Genomic DNA, 13,587 nt, shown 5'->3' on the forward strand with positions numbered 1-13,587 from the left:
GGGCAGTTCCTGACCTCATGATTCTCATTTGTTCTGACATGCACTGTGAGCTGTAAGGTCTTATATAGACAGGTGTGTGCCTTTCCTAATCAAGTCCAATCAGTTTAATTAAACACAGCTGGACTCCAATGAAGGAGTAGAACCATCTCAAGGAGGATCAGAAGAAATGGACAGCATGTGAGTTAAATATGAGTGTCACAGCAAAGGGTCTGAATACTTATGACCATGTGATATTTCAGTTTTTCTTTTTTAATAAATTTGCAAAAAATTCTACATTTCTGTTTTTTTCTGTCAAGATGGGTTGCTGAGTGTACATTAATGCGAAAAAAATGAACTTTTTCGATTTTAGCAAATGGCTGCAATGAAACAAAGAGTGAAAAATTTAAAGGGGTCTGAATACTTTCCGTACCCACTGTAAATATAATGTATCGCTACATAGAAATGAAATGAAATAATCCATTTCTTGTTGAAATTATTGCGTACGATGTTGTTTATTAAAATGACCGAAAAAAGGCGTGGTATCGTATTGGTAATAAAGATAAGCCTTGCCTGTCTTCATAAATGTAGGATGGTGTATTAGGGGCCATTGTGGATTAAAAAATAAAATAATGGCCGGTAATGTACAGAGAAATGTCCAAGGTTTAAGTCGAAAATGTATGAGAAAGAATTTGACACGCACAATTCTGCTCGTTGCAGGTTCAATCTGTGTCCAAAATCTAAAAGAGAGAAAGAAATAGATCATTCCCTTTAAATCAAAGCATGACCTATTATTGATGTTTGCCTTGGTAGATCTAGCCAGGAGGCAGTGGCAGTGAACTGGCTTAAACGTTGCTCCTGTTAGTTACAACGAATTGCAGCACAATCGGTTTTAAAGTTGGTTCTGGTTTCGCAACGTAGTCGTGGCACTGAAGCAACAACAAAATATCCATCTCTTCCACTTCAGTGAATTCATCCTCCGGTCGCTGTGTCCTCTCCCGGACACTCGGTCTGGCTGCGGGCAAAGAGTAGTCGTTCTAGGCAAACAATAGGGGCACAGCCCCACGTTTCAAGTGTCTTCGCCCGCATTGAATGACATCCATGGAGACGAAATGTCGTGTTATCTTAATTACCATGTTATCAGGTCTCACATTACGCTTCCATATTTCTCTTGACGTTTCGTCCCTTGGGAAGTGGTGGAAACTTACGAAAGATGTTGAACTTCCCGGACATCGGGCATTGTGGTACACAGCAGAAACCGCCGTTGGGATGATCCCGCCTCTGATACTTAATTTGTGTCGACAAAGACATTTTCTTCTTCTTACTAACGTTCAGAACGCAGACTGGAATCAAACACGAACAATAAAAAGTACTAACGTTAGCTAGGTTAGCTATCGCCACCTTTTCATGTCTGCTAGCTAACGGTAGCTTAAGTTTCCAGGTTTTCTCGTTCTGATACTACCGGGTTAATACTTCACAATAAAGTGAAAACGAAACTTCAACCATCCTTTTTTTGCAATAGTAGCATTAAAGAGGCCCTATTATGCTATTCCACTTTCCCCTCTTCTTTAGTGTGTTATATATATTTTTTACATGTAAAAGGTCCATATAGTGTAAAACCTGAAGTCCACGCCTAAAACGAGTTACCCTCCCCCTCAGAATCACTGCTCCTGAGCTGCCTGAAACGGCTCCATTGAATTCTCTCTTTCACTTCTGTAACGTTATGACCTCACAATGTTACGGAAGTGACGTAAAGTTCCTTCCGGCTAGTTTGGCCCTCAAACAACAAAAGAGAGAGACGGAGCTGAAGCTCCAGAGGAAAAGTTGTTTTTTTTGCGGCCGTCATGTCAAGAAGACGCTGTGCTCGGCTCTGCGAGGGGAAATGTCCTTTGTTTGGACTTCAGAAGGCGGGACATTTCCGACTCATGTGAAACATTTACCAATCACAACAGAGCAGACTAGCTGAAGAATCAGAGCAGACTTTGCTTTCTGAAGGGAGGAGCAAGCCCTACAACGGAGCATTTCAGAGAGAGGGTGAAAAGAGGTGCTGCGGGACAGAATGATGAGAAAAACAGGGCGCATTATTAACAGATACTGTTGTCACTGTTGTTGTAACCTTCACCGACAAGCGGAAGTGAAGAGAATTGTCTTCCGGTTAGCTCATGTGACGTTTGACGTAAGGCGCATTGTACTGTTACAACTTAAAGCTTTGTTTTTACTCGTGCAGAAGGCGCACAAGCTCCGAGTATGTGCGGAGGTGTTTATACTCTATAGGCTGTGCGCTGCACTATTCTCCGAAACTCCAGAGGGTGTATAGAATACTTGAACTGTTAAGAATCATCTGACAACGAGTGACACCCATAGATATGCCCGTAGACTGTAGGGCAAACCTGTTAAGTAACTGCAAACCTTTTTGTAACCTGTGTGCAAATCTAATTAATTTGTTCACAAAATGTCATGCACAGCTACAGACCTTCTTTTTGACTGAAAAGTTTAATCTTTTTATTCCGATTTTCTTTTACACAAACATTTGAGTTAATTTCCTTTGAAAGTTTTTTTTCTGCTTTATTTCATGACCCACTGCTGAATCTGTCCATCTAAATACATGTCAGGCGTCAGATGGACTGCAGACGCAAAATTCTCCAGAGATATGTATCTGTGGTCTGTGAGTCTGTTAGCATTGTGTTCGTATGGTGGCCTCCCTGACTTTTCTCCCAATGAATGCTGGGATTGACTTCAGCCCGAGGAAGGAAGAAAGGAAGGAAATTAAGACAGACAGACAGAAATTTCTGCTCGCGCAGATCCATGACCTCCCAGCTGACCAATAGCATGAAGCCTTCCTGATGACCTCAGAGCCCCTTCCCCTGTGTGTGTGTGTGTGTGTGTGTGTGTGTGTGTGTGTGTGTGTGTGTGTGTGTGTGTGTGTGTGTGTGTGTGTGTGTGTGTGTGTGTGTGTGTGTGTGTGTGTGTGTTCAGTGATGCGGATGATCCACAGATCTGTGGTTGATCTGCTCCTCCCCTCCCCCTCCACCTCCATGTTCCTCACACGCAGTCCTCGGTGGTGAGGGGGAGGGGAGAGTGGGAGGAAGGGACGAGGGGGGAGGTCATTAGGCAGTGGGGTGAAAAGGAGAACAGGGGGGCAGCACAAACACACACACACACACACACACACACACACACACACACACACACACACACACACACACACACACTAAGGGGACTATGACTTTAACACAAATCCATGACTAGTGACATCATGTTTTTGATGCTGTATTGACTCCCAACAGAAATCTCCACTATAACCAAATACCAGAAAATACCCTTAGTTTCAGATACAAAATTATGAAATATATATTTATGAAAACTAGAGTTACCGCCTGTGGTTGTATGTCTCTGCCGACCAGTCAAGATGCAGAGTACATCCATGTCTGTACAAAATGTCTTCACTTCATCATTTTATCCTGTTAGTGTCCTATCGTTTATGTGAAATTGTCATAATTAGCATATGAATTCTTGAGTCATGGCCAAACAGTTAAGAGTTGACCGTCCCAGGAGGAGAGGGAGCAGAGCCTCAATGGAAGCTAAACTAATCCAGTTAGGACCTAAGGCTACTACTCCGCTACCCATCATGCTCCTGGCTAATGTTCAGTCGCAGGAAAATAAGATGGATGAAATAAGGCTTCATGCTTACCCAGCAGCAGGTGGTTGGTGTTTTGTTACGGGGTTAGTAGGGATTTACTAAAGTCCAACAACAACACAAACTAGCTCAGTGCAGTAGACCAGCAACTCCAGTGTTCAGATGTAAAAGAAGCATTGTTTTCAGAGGAGTCTTGTGGTTTTGTAGAGAGAACAGATAACTGCTTCAGTTTCCGGTCAGAAAGAATTGTCTGACAGCAAGGTAAAGTGGGGAAAATATTCAAAATATAACTCACACTTAAACTGATATAGATATTTTTATTTGTCTTAAATACGTCTACAGCAGGATATTTCTTTGCTCCCGTGCTGGTACTCCTGTTTTTCCTCCAAACCCTGGTGTAGTAATACACTGACTATGGAGAAGTACCTCATACAACTACACAATCCAGACTATCCCTTTACGGCTAATTACAAACTCATAAGCTCTTTCATTCTCAACAAAGTTGCTCATTCCCCTTCCTGCCCTTAAAAAAAAGCACAATAGCGTCTTTAACCCCTTTTTGAACACACATTGTTTCAGAAAATGAGCAGCCTCTGAACCTTAAGCCCTGGACCATGACTAGAACAAAAGCTCCTTTTGCATGTTCTTGTTCACCTTTCCACTGCATGTTGAGATCCATGGGTCGAGAAATAAATGTGAATTTCTTTTGAGTTTGATCAACCTCTCTTTTGTTATAAATCTCTGCTGCTAGAGGCTGAATTAGTTGCACCTTGCATAAGACCTACAAAGATCCAGCCAAACTGTCGGTAAAGAAAGTAAAAGCATGTTCTGCATCCATTTTGTTCCTTTTTTTTGTCCGTGAGTCCGACAACCATAAAAGAATGCTAAATCAGTGGGGTACTCTTTAAATACGTCAATATAGTCCAGGTGTTGAATCTGCCACTCCTGTACAGTGAACATGATGCAGCCATGGCAGAATGCACAGTGAAAACACAGTTTAATTACATTCAATGATCTATAATGCTGATTATTGAATTCAGAGACCACTGCAGGAGTCATATGTAATAAACACATTATTTAATGAGATTAGCTCCATCTTCAGCTGTCCGTCCATCCGTCTGACCGGCCACCCTATCTGTCCATCCATCACCCCTCCCTCAGTCAGCCAATCGATACCTGATGTCAGGATGAGGTAAGTGATGACTTCAGAGTCATTAGGCGATATGATAGGCTGACACAGTGCCTTCAGCAGCCGCAGCTGGAAATGGATGGACCCCAGACACCCTGGGTCGTATTTCACCGCTCTCATACACACACACACACACACACACACACACACACAGGCACACACACACACGTCGGCCCAGTGAGGATCTCGTATCTCCTGCCATAGAAATGGATTTTCCCCCTGCAGACCACACAGGACTGATTCATATCTCTATTGATTTAGATGAGGAGATGAACTGAATGGGATGAGATGAAATCAGCCTTAGAAATAAATTACAAATTAATCAAATGGATCTGTTCAAAATACACACATAGAGACAGTTACATATATATTTATATCTATAACATATTTGACTGCTACTGAGAGCCATTGCAAACGCGTGAAGCTTTGATCTGAAATGAATTATGAGATAACGCAGCTAAAATTGTCATGAGTCACCTGGGTGGGTCACCACGATATAGAAACTGGTAATGCAGCAGCAGCTGGATGCTTCCAGGAAAGCACTCAGCTGTTTCCACTTCTGACTGGTTTGGCCGCTCATCTTACCAGTCTGTTACTGGAATTTCTTAGTTCAGGGGGAATCAGTGCAGGAACTCTTAAAGTAGATCACATTAAGAGCTCAAAGCGGAGCAACGAGGCTGCTGAGTGAAACACAAAACCTCTGACACCTCCGTTTTTCACTGTGCTTTAAGAACAACACGCTACTTCTTACATCGCTACTGAAGGTGTGCCGTTTTTAACAACCAATGAATTATATTTATTAAGAGGACACAAAATCATTAAGAACATTTTTTTCTAAACTGTGTCCTAAATTAGATACAGAATACTATATAAATGCAGCGTTAGTATTTCCGATTATTAAACCAAATGTATCCTTTCACATCACCATTTGCTGACGGTCATTATATTAATTTTCAATTTAATAAACTTGATTAAAGAGTCCAATATTTTTTAATAGCATACTACAATGTGACAAAATCAGTGGCTGCTTTAGTTTATCCTAAACATGTTAGCACAACACAAAAAGAATAACTTCAATGCTAGCACGCTAAAGTAAGATGGCGAACGTGGTGAGCATTACCCGCTGAACATCAGCGTGGTAGCATTGTAGCAGTTAGCATGTTAATTCAATTCAATTCAGTTTATTTTGTATAGCCCAGAATCACAAATTTGCCTCAGAGGGCTTTACAATCTGTACACATGCGACATCATCTGTCCCGGAGCCCTCACATCGGCACGGGAAAAACCCCTTTAACAGGGAGAAAAAAGGAAGAAACCTATGGGAGAGCAACAGAAGAGGGATCCTTCTCCCAGGATGGACAGAATGCAATAGATGTCATGTGTACAGAATGAGCAGCATAACAGAGATACAACACATTCAATGTATATGACATAAGTTATTCATATAATAAGAGTAGTAAGCAGAGTAACGAAGGAAAAAAATAAGACTATTTATAATAACAGCAGCAATTATTATAGTAGAATTATAATTATGAAATAGGGAATAGTAATAGTAATGTGACTAATAATAATAATCGAAGTAGCAGTGGGTGTCAGTCGGCTCACAGCAAGAAGCACGACCACGGTCCAGGTACCACAACGATTCATGGAAACCTGCAAAGCGAGAAAGCAAAAAGGGCTTCAGGGTGGAAGCAAAGCTAATATGCGTAATGGTACAGGTAATAGTAATAGTAATGTGACTAATAATAATAATGGTAGTAGCAGTCAGTGTCAGCAGGGCCATAGCAGGATGCACGACCACAGTCCAGGTACAGCCACGATTTATAGAAGCCTGCGAAGCGAGAAAGCACAAAGACTCCAGGGTAGAAGCAAAGTCAATAAGCGTAATAGTACAGGGAATAGTAATAGTAATGTGACTAATAATGATAGTGGTAGTAGCAGTGGGTGTCAGCAGGGCCTCAGCAGGTGGCACGATGACAGTCCAAATATAACCCCGATTCCTGGGAACCTGCGAGGCGAGAAAGCACAAGGACTCCGGGGAAGAAGCAAAATCAGTAATGTGCATAAGTAGGAGATTTAATACACAACATGTTAGCATGCTAAAGTTAGTGTTAAAGCTCAAAGCACTGCTGTGTCTCAGCACAGCCTCACAGAGCTGCTAGCATGACCGTAGACTGTAGTCTTGGTACTCCTACTTCAGGGGGAAATGTATGCCTGCAAATTTCCCCGCTGCGGGACTAATAAAGGATTATCTTATCTTATCTTATCTTATTTTGGAAGGAAAATGCTTTGTAAATAAAAAATATTACTACTCTCTTGATGTTTCACCTGAAAAACAATAGGCTATGCTCCAATTTAGACCCAATTAACAAACAAATACAAACCACAGGGACCCAATTCAAAACAGTCTTCATCTATAAATCCTGAGAAGAGAGAAGTTGTGCTTAAATGAACGTTCCTGGCCATTTTAACTGCCATTTTCACATCACCTTATATCATGTTTAGTAGCATTATAAAATCTCCTGTGGGTCCCGACCTGGTCATTTAGAACAACTGCTGTAATAAATTTGTACATGTAAAGATGATTGATTGTGAGTAAGCGAACAGCTTTAAGACTCATAAAGCTACATGATGTTGAACCACAGGGAGAAGGAATTAAACGCCAAACAACTCCTGTTACAAACACAAACAGAGCAAGTTTGTTTCAGTTTGTAAGCGGCTGTCCACAGTCAGTGAGAGCTGGAGGGACTCAACCGTAAGAAAATCAATCACCCAAACATTTCTATTTTTTCATTTAACTCCTCTCTTGGCCATATTTTTGCAGGACACAATTAACGTTCATAGCAAATGATGAAGAAAGATGTATATCGTTCATATAGTCAGAGTGAAATATGAGGGCAATTGAGCAAATATGTTGTCATTTTTAACATAATCCAGGGTCTTTCAGGATTGTCCAAGATAAAACTTCTGTTTAGTAAGTGGGTTGTCATTGGTGGAACTGAGAAAAACTCTAAACTTCTGTATTTAAAATGAATTTAAAAATGAATTTAAAAAGGATTTTTTGCTCTGATGGATGTCTATTGGGGCGGCTGTGGCACATGAGGTAGAGCGCTTGTCCCATAACCACAAGGTTGGTGGTTCAAACCCCTCTACCGGTAACATGCCGAGGTGTCCTTGAGCAAGACACCTAACCCCAAATTGCTCCCCGTGTGCTTCATTGCAGCCCACTGCTCCTCCGGGATGGGTTAAATGCAGATAAATAATTTCCCCATTGTGGGACTAATAAAGGATTGATTATTATTATTCACATGAATTATTTATTACTTTTATCCACCTCTAGTGGTGATCAGCAGGAACTGCAACAACATAACTCTTGCTGTTGCTTTGATGCCTGTACGAAACGTAATCCTACACGTTTTTTTTTCTCCAAATTCTATCAAACCAGAACTTCTACAGTAGCAAATCCAGAATCGCCTAAAAATCAGGAATAAAGACTTTATTTGTCCTTCCAAACTCTCATTATGGCAGAAACATACATCCTCCTCTCAGCCAGAGGAGGAAGTGAGGTTCAATGAATGCCATTATGTTCTCTCTGTGTGCGTGTGTTTGTGTGCTCGCACGTGCGTGCATGCATGCATTTGTATTTGTGTGTGTGTGTGTGTGTGTGTGTGTGTGTGTGTGTGTGTGTGTGTGTGTGTGTGTGTGTGTGTGTGTGTACATGTGTGTGTGTGTGCATGCATGCATTTGTGTGTGTGTGTGTACGTGCAATTGATGCACTGGCTCTCAATGTCATGTTTTTACCATTTGTCTCCCTTGGAAACAGAGAGAGACTTAAAACCCGAGAGCAAACAGGAGGACATCTGGACCTGTCTCTCTTTCTCTCTCTTTCTCTCTCCTCCTCCTCCCCCTTTCTTCTATATCTCCTCCCTCCTTTATTCTCCTCCTCCTCCTTCAAACCCCCTCTGTCTTCCTCCTGTCTACTCCTACTCCTCCTCCTCCATACCTTCCTTATTTTTCTCTCCTCCTTTTTTAATCACATTCTCTCTCTCTCTCTCTCACTCTGTCACTCTCTGGGGGCTATCAATCACGGTTGCCGTGACGGCGGCCGGGCTGTAGGTGGTCATGCCGACGGCAGATGGCTCTTTATCGCTGGAGCCCTGGCCTCTCCATGACAACCGCAGAGAGCAGGAAGTGACACATCCAGCCGAGTGGGGAGAGATTCATCTGGACACACACACACACACACACACACACACACACACACACACACACACACACACACACACACACACACACACACACACACACACACACACACACAGAAGTTGCAGAGATGAAAGGGTGAGGAGAAAAGGGGAGACCGACCAAGCTTCAATGGCTTTTGAGGTTTATTTAATTTATCACATTTTTATATTTAATGCATTTTATGTTACTTATGACTTATGAGTTTGTTTACATCAATGGTTTTACATTTTTCACTCAGCTCTTGTGTGTTCTCTGTGTTCTGATTAAATGACTGTGTTGTAGTTTGGTTCCTAAATCTAAAAAAGAAAGTCCTGTTTCTGCTTTACTATAAAACCCAGAACTTCAACACACCGTTACCATTTTTGACAATCTAACTCTTATTTTTATACTTTAGTTGGACCCAACACTGTGTTGCATTTCTTTGTATCTTTACAAACAAAGGGTGGAGTTAAACCAGAAACCAAGCTGCAAACACAACGGTGACATATTATCACCTCATAAAGTTGAATCGGCTAACATGTTGGCTAACATGTTGGCTAACATGTTAGCAAACTGTCACCTATCGACACACCCAGCAGCAGAGTTGTGTTTGAGTCCACCTTGTCAATTTCAGTTGTATCTGTCACTCTAGCTGCTAAACGCTCCCCTGTGTTTACCAGCTAGTCTGCCTGTGTCTGTCTGCTGTTTGCTGCTGAACCGGTCGTCCACATTGGGTTTATCGGAGCGTTTAAAAATAAAAATAAAATAAAACAGCTGCCTGCTGGAAATAAGGTCAATACCTTCAGGTCCTCCCGACCTTGTGTTTGTGTAAATTATACAAAAAAAATATTTAACATGAACAGTGTATAAGGTTTTACATCTTCTTATTGTACAATGAAGGAATGAAAAAAATCAGCAGACAGAGAAAAACAGCAGAGCATCCACAGAAAAAACTAAATTAAAGGCCTTAAATAGCATAAATTGCAAACTCTTTGTGCCGCTTGTCCACTTTCAGACCAGACCTGGAGAAAGGGTCAGGGTTTACACAGTTGTTGTTTCACATCTTATAGATTGGAAAACGTCTTTGACAGTTTTATTCTTCACAGTATTTTGTTTTCCTAGTCCATGTTTAATATATTCCAGTTTGCTATAAAAACGTCTTCCATATATTTACGACTATAATGTTGGGAAAAGACAACTGTAGAGAGAAACTTTATGTTTCGGAGGAACTCTGCTATCGAACCTCAATGTTAATCTCTGGATGTAGATCCAGCAGACACAGTCATCTGTAGCAGTTTGAGTCCAATGAGGCATCGTTTATACAAAAAATATCGAGTAGCGCAACTTTAATGGATAAGGCTGGCAATACTTTTGTTTTATTACTAAATATCCTGAAAAGACCAAAACCAATACCGTGATAATCCTTCTCTCGGTAAAAGAGCTCAGTCATTTTTATTTAATAGCTGGTTACTTATCATCTACGTTTTTTATCAAACCTAACTCAAACAGGAAGAAATAGGGCATTTGTTTGGGACTATTTTCAGTAGAGGATTAATACACATTGGGTGCTCCAGTTAGTATTTGGGGCAGCAGCATGCTGTTTGTGAGATTTTGTCAAAATAAACTACAGTGTATGTTCATGGTTATGAAGGAAGATGTCACCCAGTGAACCAGTGTGACTTAATGATGTGCTTTTAAAAGAAAATAGACTTGGATACATAGACAATACAACATCCTGTCACTCCGTATCACTTAGGCAATTTATAAGTGCATTTCCAAAAAGTTTGGAGACACATACCTGTTAAGTAAAGAGTCCTTAGTATGAAGAAGGTCCAAAACATTGGCTCTGATGATAATGCTATCAAGCTGCACAATGTCCACTAGCTGGACTAGCTTACTTTTCCCGATGACTTCAGAGCAAAACTGGTGGAGTGCCCTTTTATGTGGATTTTTTTTTCTGATTTGGTATCCAGATTTGAAGATCTGGATTATCATCAACATGATGTACAATATGTTAGACAATAAGGCTGGATAGTCACTAATCTGGGCAAATTCATTACAAGTTAGCTGGCAGAGTGCAGCCTGGCAGGGAGCAGTGATGTAGATGCAGACAGAGCCACGATGCCAGCCGAGCTGCTACTGACTGAAGAGCCTTCAGAAACAAAGGCAGGCTTTGTCCCAATATATCACTGCTCAGAGCTTTGCTCAGTTGCATATGAAGACAATTGATTAAAACATATCAGCACCCTTTAGAGTGTATTTAGTAAACATGGACATGCTTTTAAAGGATTTAATTATCTCTAGAAAACAACTGTATTATTCTATTTGAAATCAATCCAACTATTTAACAAATCTCTCATGTGAAATTACATTTAGAGTATATATTGTATCTATAGTGAATATGATGTGTATCACTGGACTTATATTTCTATGGATATCTGTTCTTGTATTTTTTACAGGGACCTTCAACACAGTCAGAAGTCTGGTAATCAGATTTTTTTTTTTCTAAATTCCTGGAAGGAGAAATGAGGGTAGAAGACAAGACTACACGCTGGGTTGGTGGTTCAGAGTGTGTGTGTGTGTGTGTTGATGTGGTATAGGGCGGCTGGTGGATTTCACGTCCCACTTCCTCCAGCAACGCGATTAGGCCAGACGTCTGTCACACACACACACACACACACACACACACACACACACACACACACACACACACACACACACACACACACACACACACACACACACACACACACACACACACACACACACACACACACACACACACACAGACTCCACCTCTCTTTACTGTCTGCTAGAGTAAACACACCCTTGCTCACACACATATATTTGTATTACCATTCATGTGAGGACATTTTATGGACCTCCGTTCAGTACATGCGGCCAGTTCGCAACCCCCTTTGGTTGCAAAAATAAGTCTTACTATATGTAATCTATGAGAAAATGACCCTACAAATGAGTTTATGGTCTGAATCGCTGGTTTCAAGTCTTCTTCAATACAGCATGATGTTAATTTAGTAAATTAAAAGGTAAATAAGTAAAATAAAATAAATGGTAGGATATTGTAACATTAAGACATATGATGCCTGCAAACAGAGCATACAACCACTGAGGAGACTGGCAGCCTCGTCACTGTAGTTTACGTTTGATGTCACCGAGCTACACATTAAAAAGGATGTCATTGCTATAATGGTACCGTGAAGTCAAAGGCGTCAGTTCATGTTTTCACCTGGGGAAGTCCAGTACAACAGAAACTGTCTATCAAGCTAGCTGCATCACTAACTAGTAAGCTAGAAAGCTAAGTAACACAACTAAAAACAAAACACAGTTCTAAACCCAAGATACATGATATTCTCATTCTTCATTCAGGTGAGTGCCTTTTAGAAATAAAAGGTCCTTCAGATAAAATGTTTAGTCCGCCGAAGAAGACATGTAGCTATGAAACTAAGGTGATTTACCTTCCAAACTAAACATTTTCCTCAACTATACTTTGCGTTTTATGCTAATCAGCAAATGTCAGCGTGCTAAACTAAGATGCTAACCTGCTAACCCAAGATGTGAACTCAGTAACCAATATACCTGTTTAACGTCGGCATGTTAGCATTGGCATTGTGAGCATGTTAGCATGCTGACGTTGAGCATTTAGCTAAAAGCACCACGTAAGAGCAAAGTGAGAGGGGGACCGCATGGACTGAACCAACCAATGACAACACGTGGGAGGCCTGTGGCTCCAGCACCAAAGTCGAAACAGGAAGTGTGTCTCTTGTCAAACACCAAGATGGAGTCTGTATTGACCTAGGACCTCTATTTTTGGATTGTTGGTGTTAGATTGTTTTCAAGGAAGTGCAGTAAGTATGTAAGTGCATTAATCTTTCTTATCTAGTGAATCTGCAACTGTTTTCCACAATATCAGGATAGATTTCATTCATCCTAGAAACAAGGTTCAACAGACATTACAATACATTTTTTCGATTTTTAAATATAGCCTGATAATTGCATGTGAGCTTATACACAGTTTATAGAAGCATATCCTACATTATATATATATATATATATATATATATATATATATATATATATATATCCATGTCTTTGAGTGCAACTAACAGTTTAGTTTTATGCTGATAGTTTCGAGGTACAAGAAAAGAACAGCCCAAATCTCATATTGTCCGTTCTTGTCTCCCTCCCCCACGCAAGCGCGCACACACACACACACACACTCACACTCACACACACACACACACAGGGGTCTGGCTGTCAGTTTGTGTTTTGTCAGCAGCTCCAGTGGGAGAGAGGCCATTTCTGACGGCTGGCTGAAATGTGCACGCACACTTTCCTGTTTTCTTATTTCTCCTCCATTTGACCAGAAGTGTCAGTTCAACAACTCTGTTTTTCTATTTAATGCTGACAGACATTGAATACCGTTTAATGAACAAAACATCTACATCTGATCAATTGATGGTCCATTCACTCTGACGTCTCCTGTTATTTACGCAGTAACCAAAGCAGCCTCTAGGGGCCACTCACAGGCCTTTTAAGACTC

The sequence above is a fragment of the Anoplopoma fimbria genome, chromosome 8 (genome assembly GCF_027596085.1).
Source record: "Anoplopoma fimbria isolate UVic2021 breed Golden Eagle Sablefish chromosome 8, Afim_UVic_2022, whole genome shotgun sequence".
Taxonomy (NCBI): domain Eukaryota; kingdom Metazoa; phylum Chordata; class Actinopteri; order Perciformes; family Anoplopomatidae; genus Anoplopoma; species Anoplopoma fimbria.